This window comes from Leptonychotes weddellii, chromosome 11, assembly GCF_054177405.1.
Source record: "Leptonychotes weddellii isolate Sample4059 chromosome 11, ASM5417740v2, whole genome shotgun sequence".
Lineage (NCBI taxonomy): Eukaryota > Metazoa > Chordata > Mammalia > Carnivora > Phocidae > Leptonychotes > Leptonychotes weddellii.
Window position 1 is genome coordinate 83,859,493 of NC_138379.1, and position 15,530 is coordinate 83,875,022.

A 15,530-nucleotide genomic window follows, 5' to 3' on the forward strand; every position below is an offset into this window, starting at 1 on the left:
ACCTGGAGGGCTAGCCGCCAAGCCCGCTCCATGTTTGTTCAGAATTTGGACAGCCATTGTAGGGCTTCCACTCCTCTGTCCCCCAGTGCCTGGGAGAACATGAGGAGTCTGGAGGCTGGGCTCTCAGATGCTGAGGCAGCTGCTGGAAGCTGAGGGGGCAAGGCAGCATTGAGCTTGGGATCAGAGAGACTTAGATTGCAATTTTAGCTCTACAGATGTGTGACCTTAGTCAAGTAGCCTAATCTCTCTGAGCCTCCTTTACCTCATTAGAGAAATGGGACTAGTAACATCTCCCTTAGAAGGGATTGACCCTGACCTCAGGGTTCTGTCCTCTGCATACTGGCCCCTCCTCTATGTCCTCAAGCCATCTTGTGCTCCTCTTGGTCCCAGGGCTTATCACACTGTTGTGATTGTTAGTTTTCCTGTCTGTCCTTCCCATGGACTAGCAGTCATTAACAATTTTTTAAGGAAGGGTTCATGACCCCGTGAAGATGCTGGTGAAAGCCATGGGCCCTCTCCCCATAGAAAATCCTGTGAACGTAATTTGCCTATGATTTCCAGGAACTCCTGGAAGCTAGGCTAGAATCCCTATGCCAGTGTTTACACAGTGCCCAGCACATGCGTCGTAATCAGAATATGCAGTTGACTGCTTGAATCATTTCAGAGACGCTTTCCCACCCCTGTAATTCTGGAATTTCATCCTATCCAAGAAATGTTCATTTGGTGAGCACTTACTCTGTTGAAGGCCCTAGACTGGGTTTTGTGGAGTGTACAGGACGTAAGTCCTGCCCACAGATGGGGAATTAGACATGAACACATATGTCAGTGACTCCAGGGAGTACGATTTGGCTCATCTGAAAGCTCCCTCACCTACCCAGGCAGACAATATACGTGCTTCAGACAACTCCTGGTAAGGACTTTATTCCTTTCCCTCTCAACCCTGACCTCAGAGATCCTATAAGATAGTCTGCTGGAGACAGACTGCTAGAGAAGAGGCAGGAGTGTGCATATGATAGAGACCTGGTGGCATGTGGGGAAGGTTGTACAGTGGGAAGTCCATTAGCAGCCTGGTCTAGAAGCAATGTCACGGCTTGGTGCTGGGGCAGAGAGCTAAGGACCTGATGCCAGCACCTGCTTGGTCCTGTCTGGTACCCCTGCTGGTTCATCTATTCAGCAAGGACATCATTATGCAAAGGCAATTTGCATAACTCTGCCAAGCCTCTGATTACAGGGCATTCGAGGGCCTGTTGGGGAGAGCGGGCAAGAGAGTATCCCTTTGTCCTTTTCAGACGGGGATGCAGGTGCGGTCTGGGATGCTGGGTCCCAGCTCCAGGAGAGCTGGATCCCAGGTTGAGTCAAAGAGAGTGTACTGGGGCTTCCCCCAGGCTTGTTTCAGGGGAGTTAGCCCATTATCACCCCATAGCCTGTTGCATTATCTCTGCTCTGAACAACTTCGTTTTTAAATAAAACTCCTCCTGGACGTTTTTAAGGAGTTAAATAAGTGTCCGTGATGGCTCCTGTTGGGACTGTTTGGATTTGAAAAGGAAATACTGAGATGTAAAGATATCAATATTTAATTGTCTCTTGAAGCCTGGGTTTTCAGGCAAGCGGCAGGGAGCCAAGAGTCTCCTCTGTGTGTGTGTGTGTGTGTGTGCACGCGCATGCATGCAAGCATGCGTACGTACATATGTGCATGTGTGTATATGAGTGTGCGTGTGTTTGCATTTAATAGAGGATTCTTTAGTAGCATTGTGCATGTTCACTATTCTGTTCCATTTTTACCTTTGCTCTCTACCACCCAAGAGATAATAAAGAACAGGATATGAATTCTGTTTTAGTTCAATTTAATTCAACAAGTAAATGCAGAACACTTGTCTGGACCCTTTTCACCTTTAATGCATTTGCTGTTCAGTAAGAGAGTAGGTCCTTAACCCAAATCACCATGCTACCCATTAGACAGATGGGAATAAATTGCCCGAAGATAGGTGATCATTGGAACTGACCTGTAGGGTGGCTGCTCTGTCCTCAGAAGTTGGCTTACTGGAGGGGCTCACCCAGCCAGAGCCCATCTCTGTGACTTGCATAGCTCTCAGAACATGACAGATGCTCAATAAATCTGTGTTGAATGGTTGTTGGATTCCTTAAACATTCCCTCTAGCTCTGTGGTCATTTCTGCCCACACTGCCTCCCCCAAATGCTTGGCAGTTTCTAAGAAAAAGATAAATACAACCCAGAGGAAGAAAAGAGACCCAAAGTAGTTAACGGGGCCCTGGGAATTGCAGAAAGTTGGAGGGGAGGGGAATGAATCTAGATGTAGAGTCATTTGCCCTACTTTAAAGCACCATCAGTGGGACTTGGATAAGACACTAGGAGAAGCTCCTGGTCTTCCGATGAGGGGAGTTGGTGAGGGCCCCACCCCAGGACCCTTTCAGGAAAGGAGAGCTGTGGGGTTCTCAGAGGCACGGACAAGGTCAAGATAACCTCTTTATTTCCTCCCAGTGTGGGGTCATCTTCTAACATTCCCATCTTGGAAGGGCACTGGAAAAGACATTGGTCAGGGCCCTCCAGGATTTTCATGTGGCATCAGTGGGGAACAAAATGACATGAACAGTAGAAACAGAAAAACCCACTAATTGGCTAACCATACCTTCATTGAGCTGGGGCCCTTATCAGTATTTTTTCCCCCTGGAGGATTCCAGAAACCCCAGGGAGATGTCAGACAGGCCTGGGTTAGAAGAAGTTAGAGCAGGATACTACCTTGTACCTGAGTCTGGGTTCCAGACATGAGATAATATAAAGGAAAATGCAGTTGAGGTGCTCCCCTCCCTCCCCTTGGCATCTATTATGTTCTGGAAATTATGCAAGGCACACAGAGATGGGCTCTGGCTGGGTGAGCTCCTCCAGGAAGCCAGCTTCTGAAGACAGAGCAGCCACCCTGCAGGTCATCAATCTCCCAGCATGCCCAGAGGAGAAGGAAGGAACTGGAGTTTCAGAAATAGCATAGGAGAGCAAGAGGCTATCATAGGATCTTGGATCTTCTAGCTGTGAATATTGAGATTAAAAGGAGGGTAGGGAGAGATGGCAAGATGGAAGCAAGGCCTCCTCTTTGCACAGCTCCATGGAGTACCACAGACGATATGGGAAGAACAAGCCCTACCCTTGTGCTCCAGAGGGCTTCACTCACACGGAGCTGAACAGAGCTCCCTGGTTTTGGGCAACAGAGAGGATTGGAAAAACTGTCAAGAAGCCATTCATACCATCCCACCTTCTTCAGGGCAAGTCAACACCGAGGTGCCTCGTGTGGCTGACCACAAAGATTTTACAGTGTTCCTCAATGGCGTTGATGCCTCATCTTCCAGGGACTCCTGCTTTAGTAAGATCTCTCTTGTGATACATAAAAGACGCTAGTCCCATCTGCACAGAGATGAGGAGCTATGACTCAGTATCAGGGGTTCTCAATTCTTAATCTTTATAGGTCACAGACTTCTTGGAGAATCTGTTAAAAGCTGTGGGTCTTCTTCCCCCTCAAAATGCACATACATACCCAGACAATTTGGTACTAAATTTTCAGAGCATTTATGGATCCCATAGAACCCGTCAACAGATCCCATTAATAAGATACCTGCCTCAGAAGAACATCTCTGAGCTTTTAGGACAATATAATAATGTTTTTGAATAGCATCTTGCAGTTTGCAAAGCACTTTCACCATGCATTGTGTTAATTAATCTTCATAGTAACCCCATTGAGGTAGGAATTATTATATTCTCCTTATTCTACAGATAAAGAAACCAAACTTCAAAGGGATAATGTCACTTTCCTATAGCTGGTAGAAGGTGAAGTCAAAACTGGAGTAAGTCCTCCATCCTGTGCTCCTGCAAGCATTCACCAGGCCATGCTTGCACCTTCCTTTGAGCCTCCTCCACTTTTCACAGCTGTGTTAGCCTAAGGCTCTCTTGTGACTCTTGTGTCTTTCCTGGTTTTATGAGATGTATGATGGGTAGGGACTGAGAATGCCCAGGAACTCCCTGGGACAGGAGAGGAGACCAGGAAGGACACTGGTCTTCAGGAGCCAAGACTATTTCCTCAGTTAAAGATTGCACCTGACATTCTTGAAGCATGTTTGTGACTCCTCATGATACCAGGGACGAACCCAGGAGGTGCAGGATTCTAGGACCTGAGGTGACTCATGAGTTCATTTATCCTGCTCTGCCTCCCAGACCCCCAAATCCCTCTCGAAGACAATATCTCTCCCATATCCACACCCTCTGCATCTGTGTGGTCACCAAAGCTATGCCCCAATGACTTTTTAAGTTTCCTTTGGAAATTAATAGGAGCTCCTCTTGCATGATTTCTTAAACCTATAGCCTGGCAGAGAGTAGTGACATTAGAACAACTTTCTCTTTAATTCTCTTCTATAGATTTCCAAGGGAGTTTTAATAATATCATTTGCTCAATTCAATTCTAATGAATATGGATTAATTTTCTGCATTATAGCTATTGATCTTTGGCCATTGATCTGAGGAGGGAGTGTTACTGGTTATAAATCCATCCATTCTGATTGGGGGCTCCCTGGGGGCAGAGACAGGGAGGCAGAAGTAACAAAAGATGGAAAGCTAGGGGGGTAGGTTAGTTCCAGAAGAGTGAGGCTGGGGAGATGATGGTGGGGGGCAGATGTGGAGGGGTGAAGAGCCTATGGATCACCTTGTGCTCTATCCAAATAATCCTATTTACTCTCCTCCAGCCACACCCCACGGTTTCCCATTTCTGGGCCTTTGCTTAGGCCATACTTCCTGCCTATAACATCTTCCTTCTTTTTCCCCTACCTGCTCAAACTCTACCTACATTTTCCTTCTTTCTTTCTTTCTTTCTTTCTTTCTTTCTTTCTTTCTTTCTTTCTTTCTTTCTTTCTTTCTTTCTTCTTTCTTTCTTTCTTTCTTTCTTTCTTTCTTTCTTTCTTTCTTTCTTTTCTTTCTTTTCTTTCTTTTCTTTCTTTCTTTCTTCTTTCTTTTTTTATTTAAGTAATTTCTATACCCAACATGGAGCTCAAACTCATGACCCCAAGATCAAGAGTCACATGCTTCTCTGACTGAGCCAGCCAGGTACCCCCTACCTACATTTTCAAACCCAGATCTAATGCCATATTTTTCATGAAGCTTTTTCTGGTTCTCTCCCCACCTACTGCTAATTGGAATTTCTGTCTTTTATGTTCCCATACTGCTTTATCTCTTAGGGCACCTAACACTTTGTGTTATGTACACTTCTTAATTTCTGGACTGTAAACCCCATGAAAGCAGGCACACCAACAAAACCCAGTCTTGTTTATTACCGTGAGCCCAGAATCTAGCACAGTGTCGACTCATTTAAATACTTGTTGAATGGATGAGAAGTTTGGGACCACAGAGGTTAGGTAGGAGGCTTATTTAAAGCTCTTCCTTCTGTTCTTGGTGGTCCTTATATAAGGGAACCCTAAGCTCTACCTACGTTTTCTCCATAACCACCCTTTCTTTAGTCCTATCCCACCATTCACTGTTTTGTAATAAAATGGAATAGATTAAGGATAAGGTTGTTGCCTTAGTCCATTTGGGCTGTTATATAAAACACCATAGACAGGATGGCCTATAACCAACAGAAGTTTACTTCTCACAGATCTGCAGGCTGGCAGTCCAAGATCAGGGTGCTGGCATGGTTGGGTTCTGGTGAGGGACCTCTTCTGGGTGGCACACTGCCAACTTCTCACTAGCCTCTTTCCTAAGGGCACTAATCCCATTCCTGAGGGCTCCACCTTCCTGACCTAATCACCTCACATGGACCCCACCTGCCTCCTAATACCATCACCTTGAGGGATAGGGTTTTAACATGAATTTGGTGGGGGACACAAACATTCAGTCTATAGAAATTGTACTATGAGACTTCTCATTCCTGTTAGATTTTCAGCACCAAGTTGCCAATCAAATTATTCTGAAATGGAGTATAGCTTTCTGCTAAAATGAGGTCTTGAGTAGTCTTTGCTCTCTTTTTTAGCTCTGTAGTTACTGAATGGACTCCATATGTTTACTTATTGATGACAATACACTGTGCTCATTAAGGTCATCTCTCATTTCTCCTTTTATGAAAGTCTCTCTTTTCTATCAATTTCTCTCTTCCAACCTCCTTTTCCATCAGCCTCTACCTTCCCTTTTCTCAAACTTCCACCTCCTTGGTCAACCTTCCACTATCCTCTTAACCTACAAAATATAATGGTGATGGTAGTGGTAGCGATAATGAGGGTGGACGATGCCTTGCCTGGATGGCCGAAGATGCAAGTATTGCCCTCAGAGGAGAGCTGGTAGGGCAGGCAGAGGAGGGAAGAGCTCCTAAGGATTTTGGGATACCCTTTCCTCTGCAAAAATGTTAAGATGGGGAGAGGAAGTTTGGGCCCAGAAGAACATTCAAATATGGCTTCCAGATGTAGCTCTGGAATAGCTGTTTCCATAGAACTCCTCACCCTAAAATCTTTCCAAGTCTGTCCTCTCAAAGCATAAGTAGAGCTCTTTGTGGTTCATTCACAAAGCCTGGCCTAGCCCATGCCTCTAGCTCCATCTCTCATTACTCACCTTTGGTCCAAAGAGGTGGTCTTGTCATGATTCGGAGACTCGGTAGATAATACAGAAGTGGAAACCACGTTGTGAATGGGGAGCTCCAGGCAGTTGTGATGTTGCTGGAGCACACCATGTAGTGGAGGCCAGATTCAAAGGTGGGGCCTCCACTTGGCTATATTATTGTAGAGATTCCCCTTGAGAGGTGTTAGTCAGGGTCGAGTCAGAAGACAGAAGCCGTACCAGGTATCTTGAAAATTTTAAATGTAGAAAGTTTACATAAAGAGCTGTTAACAAACCAGAAGAATTGCTAACTGAGAACACAAAAGGGAACAGGAGAGTATCATGGAAGTAGCTTTTGCAGGAGGCAGCTACCATCCCCAGAACTGAGGGAATAAGGGAAAGAGGTTAGAATTATTAAAAGCTAGAATCTTGAAAGAGGTGAACATCCTTTCCGAGACAGGAAGCTGCTTTGCTGGGACTGGTGTCCCTGAGTTTGGAGGAGGGGCCCTGTGAGGTTGGGACTTAATCCTTCTGAGGAGGGGGGGTCCAGCGGGCTGGAATCAGTGTCTCTTAGGGAGCACAGTGAGGCTGTATTGGAAAAATCTCAAACAGTATTCAACTGCTGCCTTGAAACAAATTGCCACAGCTAGGTCAATGAGTCTGACAGAAAAAGAAGCAAACAGGACACCTTTTTTCATTCCCCCTTCAGCCCCGCAGTCTTCCTCCAGTAGCTTCAATTGACTGAATGGGACAGGGAGCCAGTGACACAGCAGAAACCCTAGTATCACAAAGCAGAGTTTAGAAGGAAGGGACCAAATTGGAAAGACAATCGCTGTGGTTCATTCACAAAGGCTGGCTTAACCTGTTCCAGGTTACTCCGTTGGGCACTCAGCATCCATACACTCCTTTCTACACAGATGAGAACGTCCTACAACCATAAAAAAAAAAAAAAAATTGTCCTTTCATCTAACAAGATGCAAACATCTTTTGCACAAAGGGAGACATTCTTGTCCTCTCCTCAAGATGAAGAGAAGCAAAGTTTCAACAGTCATTGTGTCCATCTCTGGGAGACAGTCATACTTCCCATCAATCACCAGGTCGTGAGGGATACTCTCGTCAGAGAGTTTCATCATCTGAGTATTTTCTTCCTTAGAGAGTAAATTGCAAAGTTAATCTCCCCACAATTTGTGTAATATAATAAAGCAAGGAGGACAGAAAAGGAAATAATATACACACATACATAGAAAGAAGAAAAAATGCATAACTACTACAGTCCTTGTTAGTGCAACTGGTCATAAAATACATATATATGTATGTATAAAATTATATATATATAATTATATATTACATATATAAGTTATGTATACTTATATATAATTATATATTACATATAATTAATTATATGTAATATATAATATATATATAATTACATAATATAATATAATTAATATTATATATATATTATATATATATAATATAATAATATATATAATAATATATATATAATTACATTACATAATATAATTACATATATTCATATGTATATGAATACATATATATACATATAATTACATATATATTCCTTATATATGTAATATATAATTATATATATAATTAAATGTATGTATATATATTATATATATAAAATCTTCCTTTGTATACTATCTGTTCCATGTTTTTTTTTTAAAGATTTTATTTATTTATTTGAGAGAGAGAGAATGAGAGAGAGCGAGTACATGAGAGGGGGGAGGGTCAGAGGGAGAAGCAGACTCCCTGCCGAGCAGGGAGCCCGATGCGGGACTTGATCCTGGGACTCCAGGATCATGACCTGAGCCGAAGGCAGCCGCTTAACCAACTGAGCCACCCAGGCGCCCTGTTCCATGTTTTTGAGTTTTCATTATCCTCATCCAGGATATCCTCTGGTTGGTGTTTTTTATCTGGTGGAGTGGTGGAATGACCCAAATCTTCATTCCTGAAGAGTCGTAATCCTTAGAGATTCGGTGTATTTTTTGATTGCTGTGATTTTCCATTAATATTTATGATTGGACACAAAAATAGTAAGGCATGCCCCTGAGAATCCCCTAGGCTCCAAACATTGTCTTCTCTGCAATTAAATTTCCTCATGGTATTAATCACCCCAGCTAGTAGAGTAATTCCCCCTTTTTTTTACCTGCTGCTTCAGTAGTACCTGGATCCCAGAAAACCAGGGCAAGTCTCAACTTGTAAGTCATTGGAGCCATTGGTGTTTATCCTGGTGGAAGATTTTCTCCCTTGGAAACCAAGACCTCCAGATCAGCAGAGCTCAAAGTTGCCATGGCAGGAACAAAAGTTCTGTGAGGTGTTAGGTATCCTAGTGAGAAGAACCACTCTGGCTTCTAGCCCTTGATTCTGAGATCTCTGAATCCCAGTTAAGGAAGAAATAGCACCATATATTGATCACCAAATCAAAGAATATACTGCATTCTGTAGGACAGGCCCTGTTATTTCAGAGGGCCTTCTCCCGGCTGGAACCACAGCTGAGACTCCAGTGACTCGTTCCACCGTTCTTTTGGGCCAGTTGTTTATGGGTGATGAGGTATGTAACAAGAGGAATTCCAGGGGCCTGAGCCTGTTGCCACACTTCTTTTGCTGAGAAATGAATTCCTTGATTAGAAGCAATGTTGTGAGCAACACCGCGATGGTGAATAAGGCGTTTTATAAGCCCACGGATGGTGGTGCTAGCAGAAGCATTACAAGCAAGGGCAGCAAATCCAAACCCAGAATATGTGTCTGTGTCAGTGAAGGACAACTCTCTGTCCCCTTTGTGTTGGAAGGGGTCCAATGGAATCCAACTGCCACTAGTTTCCCTGGGAAATGGTGCCATATAGAAGGTTCGGTGTTGGTCTCTGCTTTTGGCATTTTAGGCACTCAGCGGGAGTGATAAGCAAGTCAGGTTTCATGAGAGGAAGTGCATGCTGTCAATACTGTGAGTAGGCTCTATCCATGCCACCATGGCCACTTTGTACCTAGGTCCACTGAGCAAGCACTAGCAGGGCTGGGGAAGAGTCTGATATCCAAAGAGGGTGAGCATTTATATGGCACACAAATATCCTTCTAGCTTCATTAGCTTCATAGCTGACACAAGGACCACCCCGAATTAAAGGTCATTGCATTGACAAGGAAAGCCCTCTCCCAACCTCTGCTTCTAAGACAGTGCGTTTTGGTAAGGCCAGGTTCAAGCTCAACAGGTGGGGTCTGTCCACCTGGTCCTCCTTGGGGAAGTATTTTTCCCTCAGGAGCTTTTTGTAGCACTGTCTGACTTTGTCTTTGGCACTTAGCTCTGGCTGCCTTGTGTTATTATTTACTTGAAAATGTATGCTTAAACCCAAGTTTAGATTAGTCCTTGAGGGTAGCAACCATGGCGTATACACCTTTATATCACCAGAGGCTCATTCTGTGGCTCCTATTTGGTAAATAGCAAGATGCAGGGGAAAGTTTGCTTTTTAAGAAAAGAAGCCCTAGGTATGAGGCCTCCTCTTCCGCTTCTCTCTGCCACCCTAGACAAGTCTTAGCACACTCCCTATGGCCCTCATCACATATTCTGTCTGAACAACATGTTACTGCTGGATGTTTATTGCTTCCATGCTTTGCTTATGTGGAGCCCCATCTTAATGAAAGAAGATGCCTTCTTTCTTACCTGCAGGGAGATACAAATCCAGTAAGTTAGAGTTCCTTCCAAAGTTGAGGCTGGTCACAGCCTTAAATAGACTCAAGGCAAGGGTTAGTAAGGCCAGCAAGTGTCTCTTAGTTGATCCCAATGTTGTAATTGATATTCATCATTTTTGTCTCTTACCAACCATTCTAGATTTTCCTAGCATTCTGACTGGTCTTGGTAGGGACACCCAGCCTTGTATCCATGAGACATCTAAGTCCTTAGTAGCCCTTGCTGGGCTGTGGTTTCTAGAATTGCATATTAAATATTATCTCTGTACATGAAAGCACCAAGTGACATACCTTTAAACACCCTGGGGACCAGACGTACCCCTCCCTACCCTTACTGTGTAGCAGCAACTCTAACTCCTCCTGATGGTTAGGGTAGGTTTCCCTGCCATTAAACTAACACTTTGCTTTGCCTATTAGTTGACATATGGAACCCAGATAGCCAGATGGTAGTCACAGCTTTCAGTGGAACCCTTTCTGTGACCCCTGACAAAAGTCTTTGGGAACCAGCACCTCTAACTTGACTGAGTATAATATTGTGGAGTTAGGAAGGACAAGTTCTCTATGTGGGTCACTGGAAATGATGGTGAGAATATCCAATCCTACTTCTACCCCTTAATTCCCATTTCCATAAATTTTACCTATTGGGCCATAACACCATAAGTAGGTCATTATTTCAACACATAAAATGTATCTTGGAGGACAATATCTCAATCCACAGGGTACTGACCCTTAGCTGGCACCTTAGCTAGAGTATTAAAGACCAGTCCACTATTTGATTAGACTGGCTGTTTTGGGGTGATGCAGTACGTGGTTAGACCAATGGATCCCATGATCATGGTCATGTGCCTATTGGTACACCTCCTTTGACATAAAATAGGAGTTTTTATCCAAAACAGTGTTGGAAGGGAGACCATGTTGATAGGTTAGCATCCTGTAAGCCCTTGGATGGTGGCGCTATTGGGGGTAGGCACGGAAAGCAAATTCATATTAAGAGTATCAATTCTTATAAGGACAAATTGATGTCACCCTAAAGGTGCAAGGGGTCTGATGCAATAGAGGGTTTCCTTAAGAAACTGCCCTATCAAGGGTTCAAGGTAGGTTTCTGCTGCTGGCATGTCAGGCAGGTATCACTGGGAGTAGCTAAATCAGTCATGATGGGAGGGAGCCATGCTTTGGGGTCCATGTGTAGTTTCCATCATTGTCACGCTGTCACTCTGTTCATGAGATCATTGCATCAGCACTGGCTGGCTGAGGAGATGGGTGAGCTGGTTTCATAAGGCAAGCCTACCAGATTGTTGAAGGCTGCTTCTATAGTGGGTGACCTCGGCTGAGCATGAGGAGATACAAAGATCTGGGTACTTTGTGCCCACCCCTTTAGGTCTATTGATGTATCTCTTCACTAGGCTTCCTTGTCCCTGATCTTCCAATTGTGTTCCTTCCAGGCTCCTTCCATCCAAGCCATCTGCTACCCAGCTATTCTGTATGTATATACAGCTCAGGTTTCTTTTCTTCCACCTATAGTAAATGATGAAGTATAATATTCCTTATCTGCCCACTGGCAATATTTACCAGTGAGAAAATTTCCTCTAGTCACTCTTGAGTAGGATTTTAATGCAACTGTGATTTGTGGCTAGTACTAGCATATTGCACTTTTTACAAACCAACCTGAGGTCTTTCTTTTTTTTTCTTGGTTGGTCATAGGAACTCCTCTACTCCATGAAGTAAAAAGTGTGAGTAGAGACATCAGGGAATAGATGTAGGAGACATGGGAGTCTGGCTCACCCATTAGTGTAATTTACTTGTATCTTCTTTTTTTTGGGGGGGGGTAGAATATAAACACATGCATTCATTTTATGTTGTAAGAAAGTCCAAAGAGGATTTATAATGCAAAGAAAATATGAGGAATGATCTTTGTTACTTAGTTTATTTAAAATTTGATACTGATGGGAACAATTTTAAATCAATATTGTTTTGCTAGTCCTCTTTTTTGGGTAATTTTTAAAAAATTATGTTCAGCCAGCCAGCATATAGTACATCCTAAGTTTTTGTTGTAATGTTCAATGATTCATTAGTTGTGTGTAACACCCATTGCTCATCCCAACATGTGCCCTTCTTAATACCCATTACTTGTATCTTATTCAGTATGGATACCTCTCTCTGCCTCTGGTTCATATTGTCTGATTGGCATGACAACTTGTACCTGCAGCCTGGATGTGCTGCAGAGGATGTTCTTGTTGGAAGCCTTCACAGTCACCTGATAATGGATCAAAACAGTACTCAAGTGCAGCTTATGTACCAAATGCGTGCCTCTCTCTTAGTGGTAGGAGGTATGAGATACAGAACTTAGTTTAGAGAAGATGTCTCTACCTGCCCCAGACCCCCAGAATCCTAAAAACTCCATTATATGGCATGATCCTGAATCTTCATGGAATTTCTTATTTGTTGCACTCGTTTTTCTTACTAGGCCATCTATAGCGTGGTTTGTGAACTGTTTGCTATTGTTATATTTATGAAAGTGTGGTTTGTGAACTGTTTGTTATTGTTATATATATGAAAGTGTGGTGTGAACTGTTTGTTATTGTTCTGCAATTACATAGATGCCAAGATTGAGAGATAAGCCTTTAGAAAATTCTATAGCAATTTGACATTGCTATGACATCTAAGTTCATGATGAGTGGATTCATCTTACTCAACCAGGTTAGTGAGTATGGGTATTATTGAACTCACACAAGCCATTTATATGTTATATGATAGTTAAAGGCTAGTTTGTCAGGTGTAATCCCTGTGTGTAAAACCATGGATATATTTCTTTTATTAAAAGGTAATCCAAACTTAAGTATAGTTTCACAGGATAAACAAAGAACTGAAGAATGATTTTGAAAATTCAGCATCACTTACTTCATTTTGAGAAAAATTAAGTATGCTTGCTTGAAATGATTTTAAAATCTCTTCTTGCATTCCTGGCTACATCCCTCTATACAACTAATTTCTCTACTCTGCATTATATAATTAAGTAAATCATAGAAATGGCTTAGATATACTCATTTCTTACAAGCAGGCTTATCATAAATCCAACCCAATTTATGTAATTTTACAAGCAAGAAGCAAGTATGCATAAAGGTACTTAATATAGGGGAATCAATATATCATCATAACCTCTGTTTAGTTATAAATGAAAAATGATAAAACATTTTGAGTGTGATAGTGATTTATATTAATAATCTAATGTACACTTTCAGTGAACATGTGTATAGTTTTGTTATCCTTTTCCCTATGTTATAGATATTTGTCTGATTAAATTTATCAAAATATAATTTTATATCTATTGAATCTAATAATTTAAAAATTGTTTTGTGTGTTTCTGTTTTTTATTTCATTTTTCTAGTAATTCATTTTTATTGAAGTTTATAAAATTGCTAGTTTGTGATGAATTGAAAAACAAACAAACAAACTGGCCCTTCTCAGATTGTTTGAAAAGCACTCATCTAGTATACTTGGTACTTCAACTCATGGAGTATAATCATCAATATAGTGGACCACTGTGAAGGTCTGCAGAGTGTCAAAATGAACAAGGTACACTACACTATGGCAGAGTTAACATAGCGCTTGGGAAATTTAGTGCCTGTGTACTGATGCCCTCACCATGTAAATGCAAGCTATTTTTAAATCTTTCCTATTGATGGGAAAGAAGACTTCTGTCACATCAGTAGCTATATTCCAAACTGGGTTTATCTAATCTTGTAAAGATACTGTACCTGCCACATGAGCTGCAAGTGGGGCTACCACCTGATTAAGTTTTCAGCCCTGTACCATCATCTGTTACAATCAACCAGGTCTTCACAGGGCTGAGGTAGGTAATTGGAAAGGGATGTGATGTGGGCTATCACTCCCACATATAATTCTCTGATGGTCACACTAACTTCCGCAATACCTCCATTGCAGCATTGTTTCTGATATACTGTCTTGGCCAGAGGTGAGAGTGGGGCTTTTTACAGGCTTCCACTTGACTCTTTTTGCTTACCTTCATAACCTTTACTCCACAGGCCAAGGAGTCAATATAAGGGTTCTGCCAAGTGCCAAAAAATAACCACAGAAGGGCTTTATAGCTCCATAGACTTGCTATGGATGGGCTTGGGCCCAAACTCCCATTTATTATTTGTCCTTCAAAAACCTCTACTCTAATCAGAGGCTCATGATGCCATTTTGTGTTCCTTGATATCACAGTCAGCTCAAATCCTATATCTAATGGTCCTTGAAAAGTCAAGGTAGTTCCTTTTCTCTAGGACACAATCATTCGACAAATGTCCTCGTGTCACTTTGGGTAAGGACTGGTGCAGTACATGCTATATAAACTTGTGGTGACATTGTAGGATCTTTCCACAATATGACAGACACCACGTCATCTGTGAGCTCTGGGTCTGCCCAATCTGAAAGATGGGTGAAGGCCTATACATTTTCATTGTGGCAGCTGATGGCAGCTTTCTGCTTGCCAGCTCTTTATTTTTATTTTTTTTTAATTATACAAGCAGCATGATACCACAGGTATCTTGCTGTTTCTCTATAATCAGTTAGTCAATACCACAGATCCCTGCAGTTCAAAAACCCTCTGATGGCTCAGGCCTTGCAAACTGTTTTGGTAATTGCACCCATCTCACTGCTGATGGTTAAGTGCTGCTACTGTCCTATGTGATTTAAAATCCCATGACCTCCAATTCTGTCAGTCAAAGTTCAATCAGAGAAGTTGATAGGTAGGAGATATATATTGATAGATTTCTTATAAGGAATTGGCATAGATGAATGTGGGGGCTGGCTAGGCAAGTCTGGAATCCAAAGAGGAGGCATGGGGGCGGAGCAGACTGGAACTCTGAGGCATAGTCTGAGGCTGTTGTCTACAGACAGAATTTCTTCTTTGCTTAGGGAAGCCTCAAGCCCTGCTTTTAAGGCCTTTCAACTGATTACATCAGGCCTGCTCAGATTATCTAGGATAATCTTTCTTACTTAAAGTCAACCAATTATGGGCTTTAATCATATCCACAAAATATCTTTATACCACCATCTAGATTAGTGTTCTATTGAATAACAGGACTGTAGCCTAGCCAAGTTGACATGTCAAAAAGACCATCCCAGACCACCACTTGCCAACTTGGCACCCATACACATATCCTTAAAACATACATAATATCCAAATAAAGACAATAACAAAGTCATACTTCTGCTTAACACGATACAACTATCCTGAGAACAGCCAA

At 42.4% G+C, this 15,530-nt stretch overlaps 1 pseudogene; it reads right to left on the bottom strand.

Annotated features, from left to right (window-relative positions):
* LOC115942793 (small ribosomal subunit protein eS26 pseudogene) overlaps positions 1 to 6,622 on the bottom strand; it is a 9,341-nt pseudogene extending 2,719 nt beyond the window's left edge.
* Between the last annotated feature and the right edge of the window lie 8,908 nt (positions 6,623 to 15,530).